Here is a 27182-nt window from a genome sequence, read left to right on the forward strand (position 1 = left end):
ATAAGGCCCGGGGGCAGGATGTGGCCCCCAGTTTGCCTGGAACTGGCCCCTGAAGCTCAGGGCTCCCGCCTCCCAGCATTGGGGAGCCCACACTGATGCTCCAAAATCTATTAGCCTGGGCCCCCCTATGCTCTGGTGGGCCAGGGAAGTGTGGGGAGTGTCTTTCTCCTCAATTGGGGGCTACGTCAGTGAGGGTTTTGTTGGTTTGGTTCTCACTTGTGTGTGGCGTGCCCCCCCCCCCCACTGATTTTTATTTTATTTTTTCTGTCGCTCAGAGGCCCCCTACCCAGAAAAGGTCTCAACCCCTTCTATAGAGGGAGAGGCGCTCTCTTGCCCCTGCTGTACTTGAAGCAGGAAAGAATTGGAAACTATTAAAAGGGGAATATATGAATTTGAGTATCTCTATATAGGGTGACCATATTTCCCTATGTCCAATACGGGACACCAAGGGGGGAGGGGCTGCTGGCTTTCAGGGCTTCAGCCCAAAAACGGGGGAGTTGTTGGCATTCGGGGTTCAGCCCCTCTGTGTGTGTGTTGGGGGGGAGCTGCTGGTGCTCGGGGCTTCAGAGGTTGAAGCTCTGAGTGCCAGCAGCTCCCTGCTCATGCTGCCCCGCTGCAGAGATGAAGTCCAGTCCTGCAGCATGCAGGGTGGGGAGGGGAGCTGCCAATTACAAATGGGTTCTGAGCCCAAAATGGTGGGGAACCTCTGGTGTAGGTCATACGCTGTTTGAGCAGACCCCCAGATAACTGCAGGTTTGCATGAGAGCGTTTTTCTCTTTTTGTACATTTTAGTGCCAGTTGAGAGGGAGGGGTTACATCAGTAGGCATTTTATTAATAACCAAAATGTAAGTGTATCAATCAGTTGACACCGCATGGATCTGCGTTCCCTGCGATGTTCCCTAAAGTTTTTAATGGAGTGTCAAACCTCAGAAACGCTATGAAAGCTTAGCTTTGATGTACAGGCAGTCCCCGGGTTACGTACAAGATAGGGACTGTAGGTTTGTTCTTAAGTTGAATCTGTATGTAAGTCGGAACTGGCGTCCAGATTCAGCCGCTGCTGAAACTGATCAGTTTCAACAGTGGCTGAATCTGGACGCCAGTTCTGACTTACATACAGATTCAACTTAAGAACCCCAGGCATCCCCAAGTCAGCTGCTGCTGAAACTGATCAGCGGCTGATTCCAGGAAGCCCGGGGCAGGGGCTTCCTGTAGTCAGCCACTGGTCATTTTCAGCAGCTGCTGACTAGGGGACACATGGGGCAGAGCAGCTGGGGTGCTGCTGGGTTGGTCCAGTGGCACCCAGAGCGGCGCTACGGGACCAACCGGCAGCGCCCCAGCTGCTGTACCACAGGCGTCCGGAGCAAAGTCGCGGAGCACGGGGGCAGCGGGACAGCCCAGACGCGCCGTGGCTATCCTGCTGCCCTCGGGCTCCGTGGCTTTGCTCTGCTTTGCTCCCCGTCCCCCTGGTCTGCTGACCAGGGGGACGGGGAGCAAAGCCGCGGAGCACGGGGGCAGCGGGACAGCCCAGACGCGCCGTGGCTATCCTGCTGCCCTCGGGCTCCGCGGCTTTGCTCTGCTCTGCTCCCCGTCCCCCAGGTCTGCAGACCAGGGGGAGGGGGAGCAGAGTAGAGCAGAGCGGCGGAACGCGCGGCCAGCTGACAGCCCAGACGCATCTGGGCTGTCAGCTGGCCGCGTGCTCCGCTCTGCTCCCCCCCCCCCTGCAGATCAGGGGGAGGGGGAGCAGAGCGGAGCACAGCAGAGCGGCGGAACGCGCGGCCAGCTGACAGCCCAGACGCGTCTGGGCTGTCAGCTGGCCGCGTGCTCCGCTCTGCTCCCCCTCCCCCTGGTCTGCAGACCAGGGGGAGCGGGAGCAGAGCGGAGCAGAGCGGAGCGGAGCAGAGCAGAGCGGCAGAACGCGCGGCCAGCTGACAGCCCAGAAGCGTCTGGGCTGTCAGCTGGCTGCGCGTTCCGCCGCTCTGCTCTGCTCCGCTCTGCTCCCCCTCCCCCTGGTCTGCAGAGGGGGGGGGGGAGCAGAGCGGAGCGCGCGGCCAGCTGACAGCCCAGACGCGTCTGGGCTGTCAGCTGGCGGCGCGTTCCGCAGCCGCTTTGCTTCCTCTCCCTGGTCTGCTCGAGACCAGGGAGAGGAAGTGCCCCGTTCGTAACTGCGGATCCGACATAAGTCGGATCCGCGTAACTCGGGGACTGCCTGTACCATTGGTGGTGTGATAAGCAAAAGTAGGTAGAAATAAGCTCATCCATTTTGATGTGTACATATATGTCTCTCCAGGTAAACTATTCTTTACTCTTTATTCTTTGGCACAAACACATTTGTAGCAAATATAAACAAGAGCATATGAGTTTCACACCAACATCTAGGCTTTATCCTTACTATGACTGAAATTTCAACAAGCAACAATCACTGCTGTCAATAAATGTGAGTCGGAGCACTTCCCTCTGTAAACGTGCTAGCCCAATCCTGTTGTGATGACCCATCTGGTCCTATCCATACTAAAAACATTATGGTATTCAGGCCCTGTTTCATGATCATAACCCGAATATGTTATAATATGTTTGGTCTTGCCTGTGTAGAAAGAACCAAACTGTGTTTGTAATATGTTAAAGATTTGTGTTGGGTGCACCTACACTAGTAAGTGTGTCTTTATAGTCCTGTGATACTGACTTCACTGCAAGCATTCTCGCAAGAGATGTAGTATCTACAGAGCTTTCTGTACAGAACATTACTGAAGTTTAGTCTAATTTTGATGATGAACCAGAAGTGTCATGCATCAGCAAAACTGACCTTTTTGCTTAGTGTGTGTTGGACCAATGGTGTGTGATCAGCAGATCTGCTCGTGCATTGGGGCATTCGTCGAACTAGAATTAGTTGCCCACACTGCTGGCTTCTATGGAGTTACACCAGTTTGTGCCAAAGGTTAATTTTTTTTACCAGTCAAAGCAATAAAATGAGGCTATTCTTGGACCCAATTGTCACAAACACAAAGTGGACTGTCCTTATTTGTGGCATTCGTGTTCATATTTTAGACTTTGTGATGCCCTGCATCCAGACTAGTTCTGCATTGTCAGGTTAGCAGCAGTGCCTTTTGGGAAAACATTGCTCACGCCCTTCCGAACTGCAGTTCATTGTGGGTGGTTGCTCAGATCTCCGAGAGGACTTGTGCATGTCCAGGGGTTTATGGCCAATCTTCCAGAATTCCTTCATGTCTTGGAAGCCTCCATCAACTCATTCTGGCTCTGACCCTCGTCGTTTCTGTGTTGACCAACATGATCTGGGAGAAGTGGCTCCTGAACTTGTAAGCGTTGTGGAGAATGAGTTCTGTGTAGCATTTGTCACAAATACTATATGCTCCTTGCATTATCTATTAGATATTATCCTGCTTGAATGGCAGGAGTTAAAGGAGGCTGTAAAGGGGGAGTCCAATCCACAGGAAATGAAACAGTGACAAAGATAATGCTCCTTCCCACCATTGTTTCTTGAGCTATTGATTGAGGAACACCCCATGCCGGCTCCATGCAGGCTGGCTCTTTCCAAGGTTGAACCTAAGACCAAATGGGATCCTCAACCTCAAAGATGCTAGAAAGGGGTTGAGTGGCCACCCAGGGAATGTCATTGGAAGCTGATGGGTGTGACAATAGGCTATGTCTCCTTTCTAGGAACAGAATTAGCTGGCATGGAAAGTTTAGGGTGTCACTAAGAGCCATGTGTGGGCCTCTTAGGTTATGTCTACATTACCAGGATATTTAAAAATAACTCCCCAAAAAGCTACTTTGAAATTAACTTAACTCCTGCCTGTGAAGAGGAATATTTCAAAATAACAGGCTTGGTAGTGTGGATGCTCACCTTGTTATTTCAAAATAACGTGCCCTTAGTGTTTTTCCCCCTTTGCTCTCTATGTTTTGGGGAATAAAGAAGGCTTTGTTCTGAAGACATCGTGTCTGTGTCACTGCAAACTTAGACTGTCTCAGACTCCTGAAAGGAAAGAATTCCAGATGCCAAAACCAAGTTGAGCCTGTTTTGCTGGCAAGGTTCAGAACCCTGTGGCTGAGATCCACCCTGGTTAGACTGCCTGGCTCCACTCAGTGAGGTGTAGGAAGCTAGTGCACCTCCCCTCCCTGCCCCCAGGCAGCAGTTGGGGGTACACAGAGGTCTTAAAGCTGCTACATCAGCTCATCTTGAGATTTGCCTTTCCTACAGGATACTTACAAAGCACAAGCTCAGAGTCAGCACAAACTAAAATTTAATGTGGACTAGGACTTGTTTTTACACTGCTTTGTTTACTGTACACGGAAATGTAAGTACAACATATTAAAATGGATGGATAATTATATGCTAACAAAGAGATGGCAAACAGTCTTTCAGTAATGGGGTGCTGTGATGCTTCTGTATTTTTATCTGGTTTTGGAGGCAAGTCATTTTTAAGTGAGGTGAAACTTAGGGGCATGCAAGATGGATCAGATTCCTGAAAGAAGTAATCTGGAAAAGTTGAGAACCACTGTTTTAAGGGCAGTACTTCAGATGGACTGAAAAGGGGTCTAAAGTGCAGTTCATCCTAGAGCCAGGATCTGGAGTTTGTGCTTGTGCTTTTCTGTAACAAAACTCCACTGCACCCAGACCATCAGAGTGGGACAGCCAATGGTAGGCACATCTGATATATGTAGTGTGACCTTTTGTGAATACTGACAGTGACATACTGACCTGTCATAGCGGAGCCCCAGTTGTGTTGAAGCTACTCGACTTCATAGCCTGTGTGACTACACCCAAGTGAGGGATTTTGGTGCACAGGCACATGGCTTACTGAAGTCCCACTAGAGGGAACAGCTGTGTTACTACATGACCAAAAACCCTTCATCAAGGAAAATCTGGTGGGGTCACTCATCATCATATAAGCAAAGGAGGTCTGATTTTTCCTCTCAGACTGGGGTAAATTGGGAACAACTCCATTGATTTTTGGGAGCATTAGACCAGTTTAAAATGGATATGAAACAGGATCAGGCCCTATGCCGTGCAACATATAACTGCAAGATTGGACACAGGGCCATTCCTAGCTGTTCTGGTGCCCTACACAGCACCCCGCAGGAAAAGAGGGGTGCTGGCCCCTTTGCAGGTGGGGAGGGATGCCCTCAAGGAGTGCAGGAGCTGTAGGGGAGCAGGCCCAGGACTAGAGGGGTAAGAGGAATAGAAGCAGGGTAGAGAGGCAGCTTTCCCCCCCTCTCCCCCCCGTGACCGTAGGAAGTGGAGTAACCTGGCCTCAGCCGTCTCTGCTCCTCTGGCTCCCAGCCATGTGGCTTGGGGGAAGGGATGGAGTTGCCCCCTCCCCACCTGCACTTTCTGGCCAGCGGGAAGTGGAGCATCATGTCTGGGAGCTGGTGGAGCAGGCTGGGACTAGGTTGCTTTGCTTCCCACCATGCCTGGTGTGGCACCAGCCCCCCTGCTAATTCCCCCAGTGGTCGCTCAGGGAAGGGAGCTGGCAGGAAGAGTGGAAGGGGGACAGAGGCAAGGGGTGGAGTGTGGTTGGGGTAGGGATAGAGTGAGGGGTTGTCCTGGGCCCTGCTTGGCACAGCTAAGGGGGGGAATTGGTGCTGGCCGCTGGAGCCCACAATGCTACATATGCAGCACACAGCTGCTGAGGACATTACAAAATGTGGGGCAAAATGCCTCAAATTTCATAGTACCTTATGCAGCTGCATTTTTTGCATATTGGTAGGGACAGCCCTGACTGGATCTTTTGACATCAGACCCAAAACCCAGCTGCTGCTGCTTTAGCAAACACTGGTTGTCATGCCTGCGGTAATGTTGGTAGCAAGCTCACTGGCATGCAGATGCTGTAAGTTAACTGTAAACTTTGCATTCCAAGATGCAGGCCTCTACGGTCTGAGTGGTAATGCCGTGCTGAAGCCCAGGATCTCTCCCAACTGATCCTGGGTTCCACCTGCAGCAGCACCACACAGCTGATCCCTGACTCAGCTGTGGGGCGCTGCTGCTTTGAAGTACTCCCAATTCTGCCCCCCCCCCTTTGCTGCCTCTATTTGATAGAGGCAGCAAGGGGGGGGGGGGAATCGACTAGTCCTTAACAGGTGTAACTAAGTTCTTCACAGGTGTAACTAAGACAAGAATGAGGCCCAGTGGAATTACTCCAAAATTACACTAGCCTAACTCCTATCAGAACCTGGCCTCCTCACTGATAGAAGAACTAATCACCTCTAGCACAGGAGTGATATTAGTTGCTGTATGCGTTGGCAGCCTTTTATGAAAGATATTGGAAAAAATCTATTCATAATAACTATCTGAAATGTTAGATTTAATAATTATGTGTAGGCGAAATCTGCTCACAGTTTCTCTGGTGTAAATCCACTGAAATCAAAGGGGCTACACAGGATGTCCACTGATGCAACTGAGAGGAAAATCTGGCCTCAAAAATTGTAAAAGTATATAAAGATCTTTAATGGCTTATAGGAAGGCTGAAACCTACCTAAGTCTTTGCTATCTTTTAGTTCAGTTCAGCAATAAAATGAAAGGGATTTTTTTTTCTTTCAAGAAAAGATTTGCTTCCTTCAAGCAGACAGAAGGTAACCTTATTTGCTGGATAGTGTCCAGTCATCAGAAAGACTACTATTAATTTTTGCCTGCTTCCGATCAATTTAGGAGCCACTTATCAAAATTCAATAAATGGTTCGTGCTTTGCTTTGCTCATCTTGTTCAATGCTACCTTTGCATCACAACAGATTACAGGTATTGTTTCATTTGGATTTCCTCAAAATGAGTAGCTGTGATAGTGAAGGCGGAAAAGGAAAAAACACTTAAGATATCAAAGGCCTCCACAATATGCAGCTCTGATAGAAATGGAGAAATGCCAATGCTTGAGGTCCAATGTTTTTTAATAGTGTACGTATAGCATAACCATGTGGAGTACCATCTTAAAAACTACCCTAAGGTACTTGAAATTTTAAAATTATAAAATACTTTTAAACTTATAATTTTGAAATTAATGAAATAATCAGTGGTTTCTTAGTTAGTTTTAATTTGTAAATGTTTTGACTGTGGATTTTATATGCATGCAGCTTCCAGTTGAATTTAACTTTTTTCAAAAGTATATTTTTTCAGTGCTCTGGTTGAAAATTGCAACAAGACCATCAGTTGGATTGATTATAAATCATTACAGAACATTTTGAACACAGTACCTAAACTTGCCTTAATATTAATGACTAATAATCTCCTTTATGTTAGGTCTTTAAGCTTCATTGTCCCAAAGTACTGGTTTAGTGGATCAAAATTACCTGATATGCTTTGGGGATTGTTCCCAAAACATTAAGATATTTGGATTGCTTTTTATAATACTGTCTAGATAAATGATTATGGTTTAAAAATGTAACTTATAGCAACTTATAGTTCTTCTTTGTGGATGGTTCAAAATGGTTCAAAGCTTTTTTTTCCCCCGCTCAAGTCTTACACATTTGAACACACCCATTTGGCCTAGGATGCCAAATTTAGAATCTAGGATTCTATGGGGGAATGGGGGGGAACCACTATGAAAATTAAATTCCCAGGCAAAAATAGATTTCCAAGAGGAGAGAAAAACAAGTGTGCACTGTTTTCTCTGCTGATTTAATTATCTAGGTGGGACACTTTTTTGTTGTTACCATTTAACATTTTTTTTTAAGTGAAGGGTTGGGGGACAGGCACTGTGTGACCCAGAGCAAGTCTGAACTAAGAATTTACTTGTAATCCAAACACTGCCATTCACTTTCTGTGTTGCCTTGTTCATTTGACTTAATTTCTCCAGATCTGTTTCCCCTTCTGTAAAATGGGTGTAATACATAATTAACTGCACAGGACTCTATTGTTCAATGTTTGGATAGTACACTGATCAAGATAGTAAAAGTTAATATCACTATTTTTCTATTCATGGGGGGGGGCATGAGTGCACCTTGTTTTTGTATAGTTCTAGAAGCTGCAATACAAAACTTTGAAAACACAAAAATGCATTCTTAACTCTGATGTAGGCCTGTGGTTCTCAACCAAAGATACGCATACCCTGTAGGTACATAGAAGTCTTCTGGGGGTACACTATCTCCATCAGATATTTGCCTAGTTTCACAAGAGGGTACATAAAAAGCATTAACAAAGTCAATACAAATTAAAATTTCATATAATCACTTGCTTATATAGCTCTCTCTATGCTATACACTGAAATGTAAGTACAGTATGTGTGTCAATTCGTAATTGTATAGTAAAAAATGAGTAAGCAATTTTTCAGTGCCCACTACTGTTTGTCCCCAAATAAATCTGTTAGTCTTTAAGGTGCCTCAGGACTCCTTGTCCTTTTTCCAGATACAGACTAACCCGGCTACCCCTGTGACCGTTTTTTCAGTAGTATTTTTAATGTGAGATGCTGTAAGCAATTCGTTTTTAAGTGGGGTGAAACCTAGCGTGTGTGAGACCAATCAGACTCCTGAAAAGAATGTAGTAGGCTGGAAAGGTTAAGAACCCACCGGTCTGGGCCAGTTCTTCCTTTTGCAGCCCACAGATCAGAGGCGGGATGAAGGCGGTGGGGGGGAGGGAGGGAGATGATCAGGACACTAGTGACAAGTTTCTGGAGAGCTGGGAGGTTGCAAAGCACATGCCCCCAAGCAGAACCTGGGCTTTCTCCTCCTCCAGCCAAAAGTAGGAGCTGATGCCTAGCAGGCCGGGGAGGGGGACAGGGAAGCGGGCTGCGCTGCAGGGCGCTTGGGGAGCCCAGAGAAAGCCCCGCACCACTCCGGTGACCCAACGGCCCTTCCTCTTTCTGCACATGCCACTGCCGGAGGCCCACCCCCGCGGGCCGCGCTCCCCGCCTGACTTGTTGACCAGTCCCAAGTTGGCGGATGGCTCGGATGCTTGTCATAGTTGTGGTTGCGCTGCGCTCCGCAGGCCGGCTGCATTGTGCGCGCCAGCCCCCTGCCTTTTGTCCCCGCCTGCGCCCGGGAGGGGGGGGGGGCTGCCGGGGGACGCTGCCCGTCCCCTCTGCCGGCAGGTGCCCCCCGCGGGCTCGGGCAGGGGCGGGCTCCCGGGACACAGGCACGTGCAAGTTGGCTGGGCCGGCCGCGCCGCTGCCTCGCAGCCCGGCTGCGGGAGGAGGAGGAGGGGGGGGGACTAGCCCAGGGGCGGAGCTGCGACGTGAGCCAGAGGGCAAGGAGCTCGCCAGAGCCTCTCCTGGCGTCACTCTCTGTGCATGGCAAGTGCTGGGAGCACGGGCCGCTCTCCCAGCGCCTCCCCCTCCCTCCTCCTCCTCCATTGTATAATGCTTCGTGATCGCGGCAGCAGCAGGGAGAGAGCCGCGGCTTAAAGCCTTCAAGCCGCCTCCCCCTCCACCTCCATCCCACCCGCCCCCGGTCCCCGCCGGCGAGCGAGCGAGCGACATATGGAGCGGGCGTAGGGCAGGAGCGTGCCGACCCCGATGCGCTAGTTCTCAGGTGGCTGTGCCTGGGGTAAGTTCAGCTCCTTGCGGGGAGGGGGCTGGGGGGCGGCTGGGACTGCAGGTGCTGGGGGAGGGGGCGACACTGAAGAACACAATGACACCGGTGCTGGGGCTACCCACCATCCACTTGCTTGGCTTCCAGACAAAAACTCTTGCAAGGGGGGGGGGGCACGGATCTGGGGCTCTGTCGTGATTTGCGACCCTGGTGGGTCTGCCCTCCCCCAGAGGCAGCTGGGCAGGGAGCGGGTGAGCTCCTGTTAAAAGCGGGGAGAGCTCCGGGACTCGGTGTGCGAGGGGTTTAAATGTGGCCGGACTTTCTCCAGGGGGGTTGTTGGGCAGCGCTGTGCTAGCGCGTTAGTGTTCTCAGAGCCATGTTTACCTCTAACTTGCAGAAACAGTCTGTGCTGTAATAACTTTCCGCATGGGCTGGAGGGAGAGCTCTGTAAACCGGCAGGAGACGAGGTACAAATAAGCTGCGCCTTGCAATCGGCCCCTACCTTTCCTTCCCCCTCGCATTGCCTTCAGATCCTGGAAAACCGGGTTTGGGAGCCCCCCCTGAAAGTGTCTTTCTCAGTGCCGGGCAAACTAAAGAGTTGGGGGAAGACTTACGATACGTTGGAGCTGACAGGACTTGTCCTGGTGGAGGCTCTCTCCAGAAGAGCTGGATTGCTCCATGTTTGGTGTCTGTGGCATCCGGGCAGGGGGTTATTGTGTCTTTTCATCGCGTAGCAGTGTGTATTTACATTTCTCTTTGATACAAGCAATGCAAGCAAAGGGAAAACCTGTCTGGATGGAGGCAAGGGGTTAGAGAACAGGATTTGGTTACCCTTTTAGAGGGAATATCAGTACATCAGGGAATATGCAGATTTAGAGAATGTGTAAAACATGTTATTGAAAACATAAGAATTATTTTATGTTGCAGTGCCTGTTGGCTTCAAAGTGACTTCTGAGTTGTTGTGTTGTTTTTTTCATTAGTGTTTTGGGATTTGTAAAAGTAGATACCTGACAGCTGGAGTCTCCTGAGGTTTTAGCACCTCTTGTGTGTCACTCAGTTGTCCTTCGGGGGAGGGGAATGGCATTAATTTGCAGTGCATATGACATGCTATAGTTCTTGTCTTTTGTGATTGTATTCTGAAATGCCAGGTGATTTTTCATGGGAAGCACCAAATTGCTTGTATCCAGGTGCAGAGGAGCCAGGAGTAGTTGATTACTGTTTGGATTCCAGTTCTGATCAGCTGATGGTGCAAAATGAAATTGCCAGTTTCAGTTTTGTCCAAGGTGGAGATTGGTGCCTTTACAAAGTTGTGACACAGAAAGTGATGAGAGTTTCTAGCACCTGGCAGTTTGTATTCAGAGGAGTCCAAAGCAAGAGTCAGGTACCCCTCACCAAGGGCCTATCCACTGTGTATTGAAATCCGTGGACAGACTCTCATTGACTTTCAGGGGATACTGTATTCTGCCTGGGGAGAGTTCCTGTAATGCTCACCTTTACAGAGGGGAGATGAAAGGCCTTAGTCTCCCCTCACACCAATCTTACACTAGTGTAACTCCAGTTAAGTAAATGGAACCACTTCTGATTTTACATGGGTTAAAGTGATAGAAGAATCAGGTTCATAGTTCTTTTCAGTATGCAGAGATTTACCTGGATAAAACTCCCTACATCCAGAGGAAGTGTTATTGACCCCTCTGAAGGTATACAAGTTGTACACAAGGATTGTGTGAACCCTAACTAGTTTTCAGTGCCGTAAGGATTTTCACATGGTAAAGTACTTGCATAACTGATTAAGTTTTCTTATAACTTACTGCTTAAAATACATACATTGTTTTATAAAGTAAGCAGTTGATTAGGTAGGCTAATTAAAAGTAACTGCTCACAGTAAAACTAACACTTTTTTGTGCATAATAAAACAAGCTTGCTAGTATTAATATCATCACTCCTTTTATTAGAGGTAGAATAAGAATTAGCAGCTTGTGGTGTCAGACAGGTACATTAGAGCATGTATCCTAGGGAACACTTCCATTGTCCACATAAGTATTGTAGCATCTAACATAACAGCTGCAGTTTCCTCCTTTAGAGTCTGATTCTGCTTCCATGTAAGTCAATAGCAAAACCTCCAATTGTCTTCAGTAGAAACAGAAATATACTCTTTAGTAAATGAAGCTACACCCTATGCTTATTAAAGTATTCCTTTTGATTTTCATCTCAAGTTGATCTTTATTCTCTCTGAAGTTGTTAAAAACAAATGTAACTTCTTAACCTAAACATATGTAGATTTGTCTCTATTTAAAACAGAATTAAATAGGTGTATGTGCTGATTTATTGTACAGTGCAGCTGTGTTCCTTACACACCTGCTATTCTTAGGCTGAGATGAGTTTTTCACAATGCTTTTGGTGGAAGTAATAATACAAATAATACAGAAGATCCAAGATCTGAAAATAACTGCTTGAAAGACCTCAATCAACTGGGAACAATGTACTAAAAGCAGTCAGCATGAAAATTCAAACTTTTTAATATAGATTGACATTTTCTTTAAGTGGAGTTTCACCTCCGTCAAATGCAGCAGATCTTAAAAGTATTTAAGTTGAACTATTTTGCCAACAATTGGGCCTCTCTTTTTCTGTGAAACATTTATCTGAAAAATAATTTAGACAAAGTTGTTTTCTTTCACATTAGTGTTTAATGCTTTAGCAATTTGTGATTAGGAGTCCTGAATCAAGGCAGGTGATCCATAGCTGTGATGACCATTTTTGCATTTAGATAACATGTATTACAGTACAGTTTTTCATAAATGAGAATGTGTCCCTTCAAAAGTATAGGCAATATTCTGATGCCCTACTTAGCATACCTGCATTAAACAGGATTTATAAAACTTTCTTATGAATTATTTCATTTTTGTAAACCTGGCACAAAAGGAGACCGCCTCAGTGGCAACAGTTTCTTGGGCGGGGGGGGGGGGGGGGAATCTGTGCCAGAAACAGCAGACTCTGATGGCTGAGTCCAAAGATCATGAATGCACTAAAGAAAAGAGAGCAAGGTCCAGTTTAAATGGAAGCCAGCTGGTAATAGGTGCAAATACTTAGTGTAGCTGATCCTCCCACTAATCATTAGTTTATAAAAAGTGGAATCTGCAAATCTGAGAGGTAGATGTGTGGGTGTTTTTTTTAATAGATGCAATTGCCACATTTTCTGTCTATAGTTATTTTACAAATACATTGATCAGGAGAAAGTATGGCTGCTTCTGAACAGAAGAGCTTGATTCTCCTAAATAGAGAGAGACACCTTTAATGTGTATACATTTTTACATGTTATAAATGAAGTGAACTTGAATGTTTGCCACAAAGTCTTCATTGGGAGGAGGAGTGGCTTCAGCATTACCAGTGCAGTCAAGAAAAGATAATATGTAATGTAAATAGAAAACAAACTGATACTGAGACCTAAGAGTGCAGCTAGTCAGTGAAAAGTCCAGAAAAGCCAAAATCAGAGTGACTGAAGTAGAGCTGTTAGATTGCAAGCATTTTGTGGTTCAGCTTTCATTTTGTTCTGTATTTGTATCTGTGGTCCTGAGCTGTGACGGGGGTTCCTGGGTACAATAAAAATATAAATAACATGCGACTGTGTGGTAAGTAAATCACATGACTAGATGTTGCTCTCCCTTATACTGGTTGTACATCTGGAGTAGCTCCATTGAAGTCAGAACCTCAGTCCCATTACAGCCCCTTTGTGCCTTTGGAAAAGTTGGACTGGCCCCTAGTATGGGGCTATGGAGTTGAGATTTTACAAGGTTTTAAGTGTCATTCTGTATAAACCTTGGGTGCCAGATCCTACTTGTCTTACTTAGGCATCAGTGAATCAGCCAGATTTGGTCCTGTTTCCTGTTAAGAAAACAGCATAAGAAAACTGTAACTATATAAAAATTATCTGAATCAGATTAAAATGTATGACAAGAATCTTTAGAAACTGTTTTTTTAAAACTGTATGGCATAAAATTGTACTCATTTGATAAAGGAATTTTGAATTGGGTAGGGTTAGACCTTTCCTTCTACTTGATGCGTGTTCAGTCACTATAGTATTTAAAAGCGACAAGGAGTCCTGTGGCACCTTATAGACTAACTGAAGTGTAGGAGCATAAGCTTTCGTGGGCAAAGAGATGCATGTCTTGGGTCTTTGCCCACGAAAGCTTATGCTCCTATACTTCAGTTAGTCTATAAGGTGCCACAGGACTCCTCGTCGCTTTTGCAGATTCAGACTAACACGGCTATCCCTCTGATACTATAGTATTTAAGTAAAAGATTTCATTTTCTCAGATTTAATACCTGACAGGATTATCTGTAACAAACAAAACATTTTTCTTTGAGCCATGATTTTCCATTTATGGCAAAACAATTGTGTTGTAGGATCCAAACAGGTTTTTAACTGAAATGTGATTCGTATCTATGATTTGGATATCCAACTTTTTCTTGGTAGCTTTTCATACTGGTCTTTTTAGAAACTGTCTTTCCCTTGTAGAGGAGGCAGTAAGATTATTGAGTGTACTGCACTGTAGAAAGAAACGCCCATGATTGGAGGTAAACTATGCGGATATGTAGGGGTGGGGGTTGGAAGGAGCGTGGAGGGCATATTCCAAGCAGACTGTGCAGCTGCTGCAGCAGGTCTGACTAGTTTTAAAAGCCTAAAGGCAACTTTGTCTCTTAACTGTAGGTAGCTGCAAAAATACGTTCTGAAATCTAATTCATAAGTATGTCAACATCTTCCGGTGTTCTCATGTACTCTGTGTTTTTTCACATACGTTAAGGGAAGTCCCTCCTCCTGGAAAAAAATATTTGTTTAAAATATGTAATATTTCTATGTTTTAAAACAGTTTCTTAACCTTTTTTAAATAAAGTACCCCCTTTTTAAAAAAAAAGTACCCTCAGTACCTACAGTTTTCAGACACACACAATTTTTTTCTACAATTGCAACACATTTGTTTAAATAACTTCATCATAGCTGGACAGGCGATGAAATTTTTGGGTGTAAAAAGTACAAAAATAATAAAGTGCTGTAAAACTTAAAACAAAAATTCAGTTTTCTCCATTTTCAATTGTGTTGACGTACCCCCCTCAGCTTTCTCTTGAGTACCCCAAGGGTACTCGTACCACTGGTAGAGAAATACTGTTTTAAAATACACATTTTGCTTTGGTTAGAGTAAGTTCTCTTAATTCATCATAAAAAGGGGACGCTAGCATGCATGAAATCCAATTGCATGTTTTCAGCGGTAGTAAAATGTTTCCTTATTGCACTGAGTGGGGAGGGTGTGTGTGTGTGTGTGTGTGTGTGTGTGTGTGTGTGTGTGTGTGTGTGTGTGTAACCATCTGAAATATTTAAGTATTCATTATAGTGTGATTTGCTGCAAATCAGCCCTTATCCCCTTGCTTTTCCTCTTGCCAAGAGCAGTAACGTGTATCACTCAGTCAGAAAGACTTTGACAGGTCTACTTTAGTACCATTGGGGGAACAGTAATTTTGCTTCTCTTACCCTCCTGTGATCAGACACTTAGCCTCTGTTACACTCCATCCCCACATAGTTGGAGAATTGGTGCTTCTAAGATCTCTTACTCTCTCTCTCTCTCTCTCTCTCTCTCTCATATTGCACAAAATATTGCAAATGTACAGAAGGGAGGATATTATAGCTTTTAGCAGTTTTAAACATAAGCCTTGGTTGTCTGGGGTGTTGCCCTAACTGTAAGCGCAAAAATACGTGCATAATACACAGTTGCTGTGTTGAGTTACATTTTTTCCTACTCCCTGTAACACTGAAAGAAAACTAATGTAATGTAGAACTTGGCTATGGTGTATGACTTGTGTCTGGCTTAAAGGAGAAGTGCAACCCAGAACACTTTCTCTTTTCTTTTTATTATATTCTCCTAACCTATTACTTTTATGTGAAACGTGGGGCAGCTTCCCATCCCCCAAATGCACACACTGTATCAGTGTTTAAATTACAGTATGCCAGGCTAACTAGCCTGTATTAGCCAGGCTTTTAATTGTGGAATTGATACTGAAGTGTGCCATAAAAAATAAGAGTTCCAAAATAGGATAATTGGATAAAACCATGTAGGCCTAGCATGACAGATATTTTTGAGGATATTAGCACTTCAATTACTGGACATTATACAGCTCAAGTGGTTTAATATTCATAATTATACTGTTTTGTGCATCTGTTTAGTTATTCCGACTGTGCAATCAGACAGATACCCTGAAAATTAAATCTCTCTGCCTCTTGCCATTGTCATGGGTTCATTATAGTTCAGCATTAGCCAAAGTTCCTTTTATCAGCTTTCAGAATTCTACTTCAGGAAATGTGAAAACACAGTGTTTCAAGAAATGCAAGAGCGTTAGTGCACTAAGTTGAAAGGCCACCACATGTCCACTTGTCTAACCTTATTTAATGCTGTTTTGGCAAACTTTCACATCAGATCTTTGGTATCCTTTTTTTCTGCATGTGTTCACACATCTGGTAGTGACAGGAGTCCAGTGGCATCTTAGGGCATGTCTACACTAGGAAATGATTTGGAAATAACTCCCAAAATAACTACAAGCAGTCCCCGGGTTACGTACAAGATGGGGACTGTAGATTTGTTCTTAAGTTGAATTTGTATGTAAGTTGGAACTGGTACATATTGTAGGGGAAACTCTGGCCAAACATTTCTCCAGAGCTCAGTTTTATTCTCCCACACCTCACTTCCCTCAGTCCTTTATTCTCAAGCTGAGGTGTCTGCTGAGAAAAGCCGCTCCGCGTCTCCCTGGTCTGCTGGGGGGAAGCAGCTAGTGCGGGGTTGCCTCACCCTGTTTGTAAGTAGGGATCCGATGTAAGTCGGATCCATGTAACCCAGGGACAGCCTGTACTTCGAAATAATGTGTCCACACTACAGGGAAGCCTTGAAATTGGTCCGAGGCAGGCTTCCTTAATGTGGATGTGCTACCTCGACTTAGAGCCCCAGGAAGCACTGGGGAGTAATTACTTTGAATGACTATAGGGAGTAGTTATTTCAAAATAGTAGCAGTGGAGCGTCCACACTACTGCTATTTCGAAATAAACATTATTCCTTGTGGAAAGCAGGAGTTATTTCAAAATAACCAGCTCCTTATTTCGAAATAGCAGGCTTGATAGTGTGGATGCTCCACTTGTTGTTTTGAGTGTAGACCAGGGTTAAAGACTAATACTTTTATTATGGCATAAGCTTTCGTGAGTTGCAACTCACTTCATCATATACATGAAGTCATGGGTCTGATGAAGTGAGTTACAACTCACAAAAGCTTATGCCATTATAAGTTTCAGAGGGGTAGACGAGTTAGTTTGTAACTGGAAAAACTTTAAACAAACAACAAAAAATCTAGTAACATCTTGAAGACTAGCAAAATATGTAAACGGTATCACGAGTTTTCGTGGGCACAGCCCACTTGAAGAACTCCACTCAACTGGCAGAAGCCACCGCTGGGGGGTGCCACCTTAAAAGGCAGCTGCCCCCAACACCAGCTCTGCTGTGCCACTTCATGGGGTGGGGACAGGGGAGACTGCTGCAAAGCAGCCTCTGTCCACAGCAAGCCTGGGCCTACATACTTGACCACAGAGATTGGTCTGTAGCAGCAACCCACTTGAACTGGGTTATGTCCACGAAAGCTCATGATACCATCTACATGTTTTGTTAGTCTGTAAGGTGCTGCTACACTCTTTGATGTTTTTTAAGTTTTTCCATTATAAAAGTGTTTGTGTCTAAGATGCCACTGCACTCCTTAGTCCATTTCAGCAAAAACAACAACACGGTTACCTCTGAAACCTGTAGGATAATAGTAGGGATGTAAGCAAGTAGTCGACTGCTTGTTTTCCCCCTGCCTCTTGTTGCCTCTGTATGAGAGGCAGCAAGCAGGGAGACAGGAGCCGGTGCTGGAGGAAGCTGGCCTAAAAGCTGGTCACCCCCTCCAGCACCATCTTTATGGTGCCGCCTGCCCCATCCCCTCCAGTGCTTTTATCAGAGGCAGCGGGGAGGGATTTGGGAGGCTGCTCCGGCAGCAGCTCCTGTCTGCAGGGAACTGGCTCTCTTTTCCCCCGTGGAGGGGGGCTGCTGTTGCCCAGCAGCCCCTGTCTGCAACAAGCTCCAGCTGCTGCAAACAGAGGCTGTTCCAGCAGCAGCCCCTGTTCTCAGTCACCAGGGCTGGCCATGGACAGTGGCTGCTGCCAGAGCAGCCCCTGCCCGTAGCCCATCCGTGGCACTGCAAGCAGGGATTGCTGGATCCGGCGTGAGCCGGGACCGAGTAGTCCAGACTCAAGCCAGCTCTGGACCGCTCTAGCTCTGCATTTAAAATGTAGAGCTGGAACAGTCCAGAGCCAGCACAAGCTGGGACTGCCCGGTCCCGGCTTGAGCCAGCTCTGGGAGCTGCACTCACTGCGGCTCTTCAAAGTGGCTCTTATCAACTAATTGTGTAGTCAGTACAAATTGTATCAACTACGATTAGCCAAATACCCACTCTTTAACATCCTTACATAATAGCAGGTCCTCACATTAAAATAAAATGCTTTATGCTCCTTCTTACGTATTATTAAGATTTGTTAATAAAGAATCTGTGTGTCATTACATGCATCAGAACATTTGAAGCCCCCAGTTAGATGACATATGTACAATTAACTATCCTCAGGATTGTGTATGATATGTCTGTCTGTGTAAAGCAGTGGTCCCCAACCTTTTGGGGCTGCTGGGCGCCCGGGGGCGGGGCCGCTCACGCACCGCGTGCCTGGGGGCAGGCCCGTTCGTGCAGCACGCGCCCGGAGCCGGCACCGCACATGTGCCCACGCGCCTGCGGGTGGGGCCGCCCATGAGCCCGGGGCCGGCACTGCGCATGCGCCACATGCTGGGGGCAGGGCCGGCCCAGATCATTCAGCGGGTGCACATAAATGCCCCGGCGGGCGCCATGGTGCCCACGGGCACCACATTGGGGACCACTGGTCTAAAGCAACCAGTGCTACACTTATTTAAAGCAAAAGCAAAAAACAAAAAAAAAGTTGAAAACTGCTCCTAATCAAAGCACACAGGGACAACTGCTGTGAGAACACCACCATGGAAACACTTCCTGTTCTAGTCTTTTCATGCTTTTTACTTTCAGTGGCAAGAAACTGGTTAACAAATGAAACCTACAAGACAGAAGCTAAGATGATTTCCCATTGCTGAGATGTAGTTTGCATTTTATGCTACACTCTTCTTTACAGGAAAAGAAAAGTCTAGTTGCTTCTTTTCAGTTTGACTGTGGTAACTTATGCAATACTCCATTTTCAGACCTATAACGTGCATTTTGGCAAACCTTTCAGCTTCTGTGCTAAGTAGGGGGAGAGGAGGGCAGTTCCTAGTATGTTTTTATTAAGGGTCTACAATGTGAGGGGAAAAACAAGTTACCTTTGGGGGAAAGTCTTCGTGAAAAGGCAGAAAGCAAGGACTCTTAAGTAAATATAAATACATGAGAAAACTACCTTTCATTATACACAAAGGGGTCTAATCTCCTTTTGATGCACACCTAACTCCCATTAACCTTTACAGGAATGTCATGCATCCAGGGGAGAATAGAGTCTGATGACTTTGGATCTTTAAATACACTAAATACATCAACTACTAGACCATGACGTATACATGCTAATAAAGACGTCTTGTTTAACCAGCTGAACATGACACAGCACAGCACAGCAATGCTCCATTGTTTAGTACAGCAACAAAATTACCCAGAAAGAAGGTGAGGGGGATAAATAAGTATTAAAATATTTCACCATCCCCCTTATCCTCTCTAGCGTCCTGTGCTCACAATTTATAATTTGTGAAAGGCAAATGTATATCTGTTAGTGTGGTCTCCTTAGGTGTTTTGGATTGTTTTGAATTTAACTTGTGATTAAGCTGTTCCTTCCTGATAGTCTTCTCAACATTTCTAAAGATTCTGAAGTCAGTGGGAATGGAGGACAATTAACTGGATTTGTCCCTAAAGCAGTGCCCGGTCGTCTGCACTGTTGAGGCTTGACAGCTTCAAGAGGCTTGACAGCTTCAAGAAACTGCTTCTCCAAGTAGAAGTGTGTGATGCCACACGGTGCCCAATGGGCAGACCCCTGCATGGAACTGCACAGAAACCTAAGTTCTCCAACTACTGGGCAAGAGAATCCTTTAATGTGAGACTTGCTAAGAGAATCTAAAATTCGGGGGCGGGGGGAGGCTTCATAACTGACTTCAGCCCCCAAAGGTAACTTTGAATAGGCCGCATGGAGGCTCTTCAGATAACAGTAAGCATGTCCTGATTTACGTAAGATTACGATTACTCTGTAAGAGCCATGCAGGTTGCTTAGACCTATAGTTAGTGTATTTCTTCTTCTCTCACTCAGAAGTGCATGGAACCAAACCTTGGTGCCTGAGATATCGGTGTCACTGTATATTGGCAGCACAACTTACTGTACCTCTTGAAAGGAGTCTGACCTATGAGTTTAGAGAAAAATATAACTTGATTCATGCTTAGCAGGCCTGACCACTGCCTTGGCTCTGCCGCATGGAGATCCAAGTTTCAGAATAACGTCAGCCTTGTTTGTCGGGTTAGCTGAGATTGGAATCCTTGCAGAGCTGGGCTCTTCTGTCCTGCCTGGGGAGAATGTACGCTTTTTCCCAGTGCTCCCTGGCAGCATTGCAGATTCCACGTAGGAATCCATTTTGCCTTCATTGATTTGCATGGATCGTATGCACAGTTATTCTAGGAAAGAGAGTAATGACTCTGGACAAAGTACCACCTGGATAAGGTTATATCCGTTTCTTGCAACTATTCCACTCCCCTCTTGTTGCTCACACTGATAGTAGCAATGGTGTAGATGGGCTGCCAGTGTATTTAACAGTGTTATCTACCCTTCCCCTGAGTAGGATTAAATGCTGCTCATGATTATGGGAACTTTGTCCACACTAGCACTCCCACTGGTAGAGCTGAGCCAGAGTTAGCAATGGTAGCAAATTTTTACATTTGCTAGTTGTAGATCTCTGAAAGGAATGGGATTTAGTTTTGTGATCTATTCACACTTGACTGATGGCCCTTGGTCACTGTTTCAAGGAGACAAAAGAAGTTCTACACAAGATAGACTGTCAGAAATGACCTTTGGGCTAGATGGGGTTTTTGACATTAAAAAAAAAAATGCATTGCCCCAAACAGTTCATTCCTGCAACTCCCCACCAGTAAGGAATAGGCTTTTTTTTAAACAAACAAACAAACAAACAAAAACAAATTAATACTTTATTTTAAAACCATATAATTTGTTCTACTTTGTATTAGAAAGAAGATTGTATTTTCTGTTTGTCTAAAACAGATGATTAAAACAATCAGTGCTGTTGGCTTGTGAATTCTAGTTGAGTGGCCATTTAAAAATGCCTGGTCTTCCTTCCATATATGGCACCTGTGTTGATTGCCACTTAATTCTTTCAGTGTAATTTTTTAATGGTTTAACAAGAATTTATCTTCCTTAGCAGCTTGTATTAGTGCAATACAATTTAATATAATCTCTACTATTATGAATGCTGTTATTAACACAACTATAATATACAAATGATTATTTAACGAGCCCCTAATTTATTTTAAATGATGTTTATTGGAGCCTGTTCCAGCTTTATCTGACATAGTTTTGTTTGCTGAATACAGTTTATCAGCAACATTAAACCAGCCTCTCTTCTTCCAAGAGAAAAGGTTACTCTTCACAAACTGACAGCATTAGGAAGTGTTTCTAATTTAACAGAAACATGTACTTTCTGAAAAACATACCAGAGTAAGAGTACAGACTTGCTTAGAGTGGCTTTGCCTTATTGCCGTAGTAAAAATTGTAGGAGATTTAAAATGGGGTGGTGGAGAGGGGAGGGAATTGCTTGCTTTAGTTCTTCCAAAAAGGTTAACTTTCTGGTAGGTGTCTAATAATCTGCAAGTTTAAAAAACTATTGAGAAAGTAGTGTGGGTAGTAGTGTGCTTGCAGCTCTCAGTCGAAATGCAACGTCTGATCATTAATAAACAGCAAAAGCTTGTGTTGCCCTCTGGGCCTCAAATAGTACAGTATGCAACAAGGGAGTGCAGGCAAGGCACGAGGATGGAAACAGTAGTATCAGATTACAGTTTCAAAATATCGCTGGAACACGTTAGCTGGCTTTACACTATTGACTTGCTTTATAATTGCATTGCTTATTTGTTAGAGAAGGCTTCACCTTACTTTCCAATTAACATGCATATAACTGCAGGGACCTCAGAACTGGATGCATTTGAGCGCAAAGTAGAATGCCAGCAATAACGGCGTGACTTCACGTGTTCCTAAACTAAGATTCTAAACTTCCTCTGGCATCCTCGCATTATGACTGCCATAGCTTTTGTTACACAGCACTAAAGTCTACTTAAGATAGCTACTAAAAATTTCCCCTGTGGGTTTTTTGTTTTCTTTTGTTTGAGCGTTATTATTTAATTTACCAAGTGTCAGTGCTTCTACTTCAGTGTCTATATAAAACCAGCCAGATTTTCAGAGGAGGAGCCAAACGTGCACAACAGCCATCAACACCATGACTCTGGTGGTTTTGTGTGACTGTCACCTCTGAAAATTCTGGATTGAGTTGACTTGTAAGGGATGCATTTTTACTAGCCTCTACAATTGAGGTTTAAAAATGGATTTAACACCCCCTCCTCCAAAACACACACACGCACACACCCCAAATAGGCAAATGGGGAAAGTAACTTCATACAGATTACACACCAGTGATAGCACTGAAGACTTTGCAGAGAAAGCTGATGAAGAAGAATGATTCCCGGTGATCTCTGGGAGTATGGAGCTGCCATTTTTTATACCATTCAGCTGAGACTGTTCGGTGAATGCTTATTAAAAATATCCTTTCTTTTAAAATCAGAACCAACACAAAACTAATGATTTAAGTATTAGGAAAACCCCACTGTAAATGGGATATCCTGATTATTAAAGGTCTGAGAGGAAAGCAGCCCAAGATTATCCCTTTCCATATACCCTTTCATCTCTTCTGCCATCTCCCTGCCCATGATATCCAAGACCTTGGACCTGATTATTGCCTACAGTTATGTAAATCCAGAGCAAAACTCCTGGTGTTCAGCCTGAATCCATGACATCAGAATCAGACCGAAAGGACTTTTGCAAAAGCATTTAATGTATAATTTCTGAGCCAGCTGCAGCATATCAAATCTAGTCGCGTATTACCATGCAGTACATACTGTACTGGCTTCCTAGTGTGACATGGCTATGTCAGGATTTAAAGACCCCTTTGTACCAAGCAAACAAAATCTTTAAGGAAGTGTGTGTTTAAGGACTGTGGGTGCTTTTTGTTTTTAAATCCGCATAATTTGTTCTTTCAATTCTGTGGCCTAAAACCAAGTCTGTGTGGATTTAAACAAAAAATATAAAGTGACATGAGAAGTGGATGCTAAGTTCGTTTGCTTTCTCCAGCCAAAGCTGGACAACTGCTTTTTACACATGCCTATTCTCTTTCCTTTCCAGTTAACAAGTGGTTGTGGGGGAAGGATCCACCAACTCCTTTTACAGGTTGGAGGGTTTCCATTTGTATGAACAGGTTTAATCTTCTGACTCCCTCTGTCCAGCTGGTGGTCATAGGTTGGTGCAACGAAGTGTCTTCCTTGTTAAGAATTTAGGGGCCTCATTATGGGCTCTGCTCAGAAAACACAAAAGCTGGCAGGTTTGGCCCTGTGAGGGATTCATTCAGGGGTGTGGCTGAGGGAAAAGAGATATGGATAAGCAGGGCTTGACAAATGGCAGCGAAATCGACTCGTCAGCCCCGCACTGCGCATGTGCAATACCCGCACTGCGCATGCGCGCGCCGCCGATGAACAGGGTGACCGGCTGAAATCTACTTACCACGGGATAAGTGTCCTTTTGCTTTGCTTGCCCCTTGATGCCCAAATGTCCTCTTGAACCATGGGTGGCTGGGTATAATTTCTAAGCTTGTCCCTCTGACTGCCCTGACCATCCCTAGGATCCAGGAATGTCAAAAAAAAAGACTTAAAGCTGTCTCCCCCCTCCCCTCTCCATTTGCTTGTGCCTGACACAGATCGGCTGGATCAGAGGATCTGGTGTTGCCAGTTGAAATACCCAAATGGCACAAAATACCTTTGACTTGTGGTCCAATGGCATTGTGTGCCAAACCCTGATTCCATTGAAGTCAATAACAAAACACTCATGGACCTCAGTTTGGCCTTCCGGGATGTGGTGTAGAGGAGAAAAATAATATTCCATATTACAGAGGCAGTGCAAGAAAGTGCCTGAAAACCTTAAAATCTCAGCGGGGCCAGGAGATGGATCACCAGTGAGGCTCGAAAAGCTGTGTACTCGGAGTTAAACAGAGGAAATTTCCCCAATTCCCTTTTCACCCTGTAGTATTTGGGCTTTAGTTTTATCTGAGGGAAAGGAAAGTGAAATAACTCATTTCCCCCTTCTTTTAATTTTTATTTAAGTGCTGTGGTTTCAGCTACACAGGATTTCAGTCAGGAAGTAGACGCTGCCAGGTCTGCTTTAAGCCAGCCTGCACACTCCAGCTCCTCCTAGGTTTTTTTTTTTTCTTTTTTTTTTTCCCTTCCTTCAGACTCTGGACCCATGAAGACAAATCACTGCCTGTGAATTTTTGAGACGTATGCGAGTTGCTTTTAAAAAATGCTCTGTTCTCTTCAAGAGGGTGTCTTGGACCACTCAGCACCAAGAACACCTCGTGTGAAAGGATTAGGGGTACCGGTCTTAAAGAGCCTATTCTAGTTCTGTAAGATATATTTCTTGAGGTGTTAAATTGCTTTTTAAAATAACCTTTTTATTTCTTACCATTTAACCATGAGGGTTGTTGCATTCTGTGAATGAGAGACATATTAAAACTAAACTGACAAAGCCCTGGAGAATATACAGTAGGGAACAAGTCTATATTGTTCAGGAACAGGATGACCGAACCATTTTCTTTTTCATTTGATTTTTTTTCTGGCTCCAGTGGTACAGTTCTTATTTAGGCAAAATTTCCAATTAGTAAAGACATCAAGATTGGGCCCATCAATAGAAAAGATTACCTTTAGTGTGCAGGATTGGCAAATACTTTAAAGTTGGGTGTGGATTCTCTAGCAAGTAAGAACTCCTATCAATAACTAGGACCAGAAATGTAATGTGCTTCCCCACAACTTACTAAATCATTTTGCTGTTAGCACTAGAGAATCACCTTCTCCAGGCTGTTTTCTTCAGTGAAACAAAACCAAAGCACATCCACGCCCAAAACTCTCTCAAGATCTTCTAACATCGGTTTGTTGGTTCTGTAGTTTCTTCACTCAGGGCAAAAGATGTTTTTTGATAACATCACTTACCTTTTTAATTCAAAACAAAACCCATTAGCCTAATGATACTAGCTTTTATCGTGTAGAGTTCACCTTCTGCTCAAATGTATGTAATCATCCTAACGTACAGAGGACAAAAAAACATGTTCAGACTTTTTGAAACAGAATGGATGGATCTCAGATGCTTTTTTGCACTGGGTCTTCGAAAATCTGGAGCCAGTGAAGATTATCTTGTGGGTAATGTCTATGGGAAAAAATCTGAAAGCAACTTTTCTTCTTAATGGCTGAATCAGTTCAACATTGTCTCTTTAAAAGTAGTTCATGCCTGTGACCACATCATACCTTAAAACAAATGGCCATAACAGTCAAGCCATGTCTTTGCTATGGGGAAGATCATCCCTGCCGCAAGAGGCCTTCTGAAGTTCAATTTAGCAGGTCTAATAAAGACCCGCTAAATCGAACTCAGAGGGTGCCCCCTTTGGCGCCATTACTCCTACTCCTCACAGGGAGCAGAAGGGAAGCTGACAGAGCCTCCTGCTACGGAGACCGTGCGGAAACTCGAATTAAGGTGCGTCAATTCCAGCTACGTAATTAATGTAGCTGGAGTTGCATATCTTAATTCAACTTTCCCCTGTAGTGTACACCTGGTCTCAGTGTCTTTGGACTTGACAGGACTAGTGTTTAAACACAGGTACAGAAATACGTGGCAAGAGATCGCTAGAAGTGGGATTACAAACATCAAGAAAAAGGAACCTGTGTAGCCAGGAAAAACAAATCCTGAGATCATAGCAGACCCGCCCCTAACAGATGTCCTATACTATGAAGTTCTCAGTGGACACTGCCTTGCTTAGAATACCCAGTGGTCAATGCCAGAATTGCATTTTGTTAGGTTGTTGTTTAGTCCTGCTTTCCTATAATTGTCTGACTCAAGCTTGCTGTGACTTCCTCTATGGGGAGGATGTGAACATATTTAATTTTACACTCATTTTTACTCTTTGTCTAGCTAGACCTGTAGGCTGGCTTTCTTAGTTTCTCAACGGGAGCTTTGACTTGGAGTGTAGGAGTGGTGGATTCTTCACCAAGACCAGTGGCGTTAGATTGGAAAGAATGTTTATGTGCCTCGGTATCTCTTCTTTTAAATCACTCAATACTTTAACAAGACAAGATGTGCAAAAGTGAAATTTTTTCCAGTGTAGATAAAAATCATTAATTGGAGGGGAGGGGTCATGGAGAATGAACAAGCAATTCATGGAAATAGAAAAAAGAAGTGTGTCTTTCTCTTTCAAAAATTCCCATTTGTGCTTTGGAATAAAATATTTTAAAAAGCTTATGTTCTAATGCAAGTTATTTTAGTCTCCTAGTTAGGGAAATGAAAATCTCCTGATGTAGGCTAGAAATAGCTACTGTAGGTTAAAAATTTTAGACCCATTTGATGGGGGATTTCTGGAGGGGGAAAATACTGTGAATTTAGTAGGTGAAGTTATGAGTTACCTGATATGTTCTGCCTTTAAAAAGGACACCAGCAACACTCCGTTTGAACTGAACAACATAAAGGCTGAGTGATATGTGAAAGCTAGACAGTCATGTGTACAGGAAGCCTTGAGTCATCTCTGTGCTTCCTGGAAAACAATGTAGAGAAGTTATTTTGTTTATTAGTGATGAGTGTGTAGCTCTTGTTTGTCATTTTAGGAGCTTGCTTCAGGTACCATACTCTTTATTATTGTTGTTGTTGTTGTTTTTGCTTAGTCTAGAAACCAGCTCATTTAAAAACCAAAAAACTTTTCATTGGAAGACTATGTTAGGCACTAAACTGCCTGTTTTCTTTTTGGTGGGAAAAAGGGGTTGCTTTGTATAGTGAATATTTTCTAGTGTTACAACATTAACAACGTCTTTCAGGGGTTGACACATTTTAAAGCTTCTCCAATAGACCCCACACCATTAAAAAGCTCTGTTTTAAATATAAAGTTGGAGAAGTAGCATCGATATCTTATAATGGAATCTTTTTTTCAGCTTACAGCGCTACCAGTGCTCGTCCAGGAATAAAGCTTCTAAAACTGCTGGGCTCAGTATACTTACTTCGATGTATCTGTTATCTGCGAGTGTCACGATTGTACTCTTGGCGCACACATTTGTAATGAAAGCAAGCATGCCACTGCAGAATATTGTTTTTTTTTTTTTTTTTTTTTAAAAAGGTTGAATATGCCATGAAATTGGCACTGGGAATGAGAAAAAACAGATTTCCATGGGGTAAGACTGTATTTCAGAGTTTTTGTTCACCCAAGATTCCAGGTACAAGGATTCTTGGTTGCTGACCAAGAAACTTGAGTTAGTGCTTACAGGTTCCTCAGCT

At 44.4% G+C, this 27182-nt stretch overlaps 1 protein-coding gene across 2 annotated transcripts in view; it reads left to right on the plus strand.

The window, feature by feature from the left end:
- SERTAD2 (SERTA domain containing 2) overlaps positions 1–27182 on the plus strand; it is a 106479-nt gene that overhangs the window by 69219 nt on the left and 10078 nt on the right. The window contains exon 1 of one of the 2 annotated variants that reach the window (XM_075925576.2): positions 9061–9484. The exons of the other annotated variant lie outside the window; for it this stretch is intronic. The gene's annotated coding sequence lies outside the window, so the exon portion shown is untranslated. Of the gene's footprint in view, positions 1–9060; positions 9485–27182 lie in introns of those variants that run through there. 2 annotated transcript variants of the gene reach the window in all.

Source organism: Pelodiscus sinensis, chromosome 3 (assembly GCF_052426305.1).
Source record: "Pelodiscus sinensis isolate ZL-2025 chromosome 3, ASM5242630v1, whole genome shotgun sequence".
NCBI lineage: Eukaryota > Metazoa > Chordata > Testudines > Trionychidae > Pelodiscus > Pelodiscus sinensis.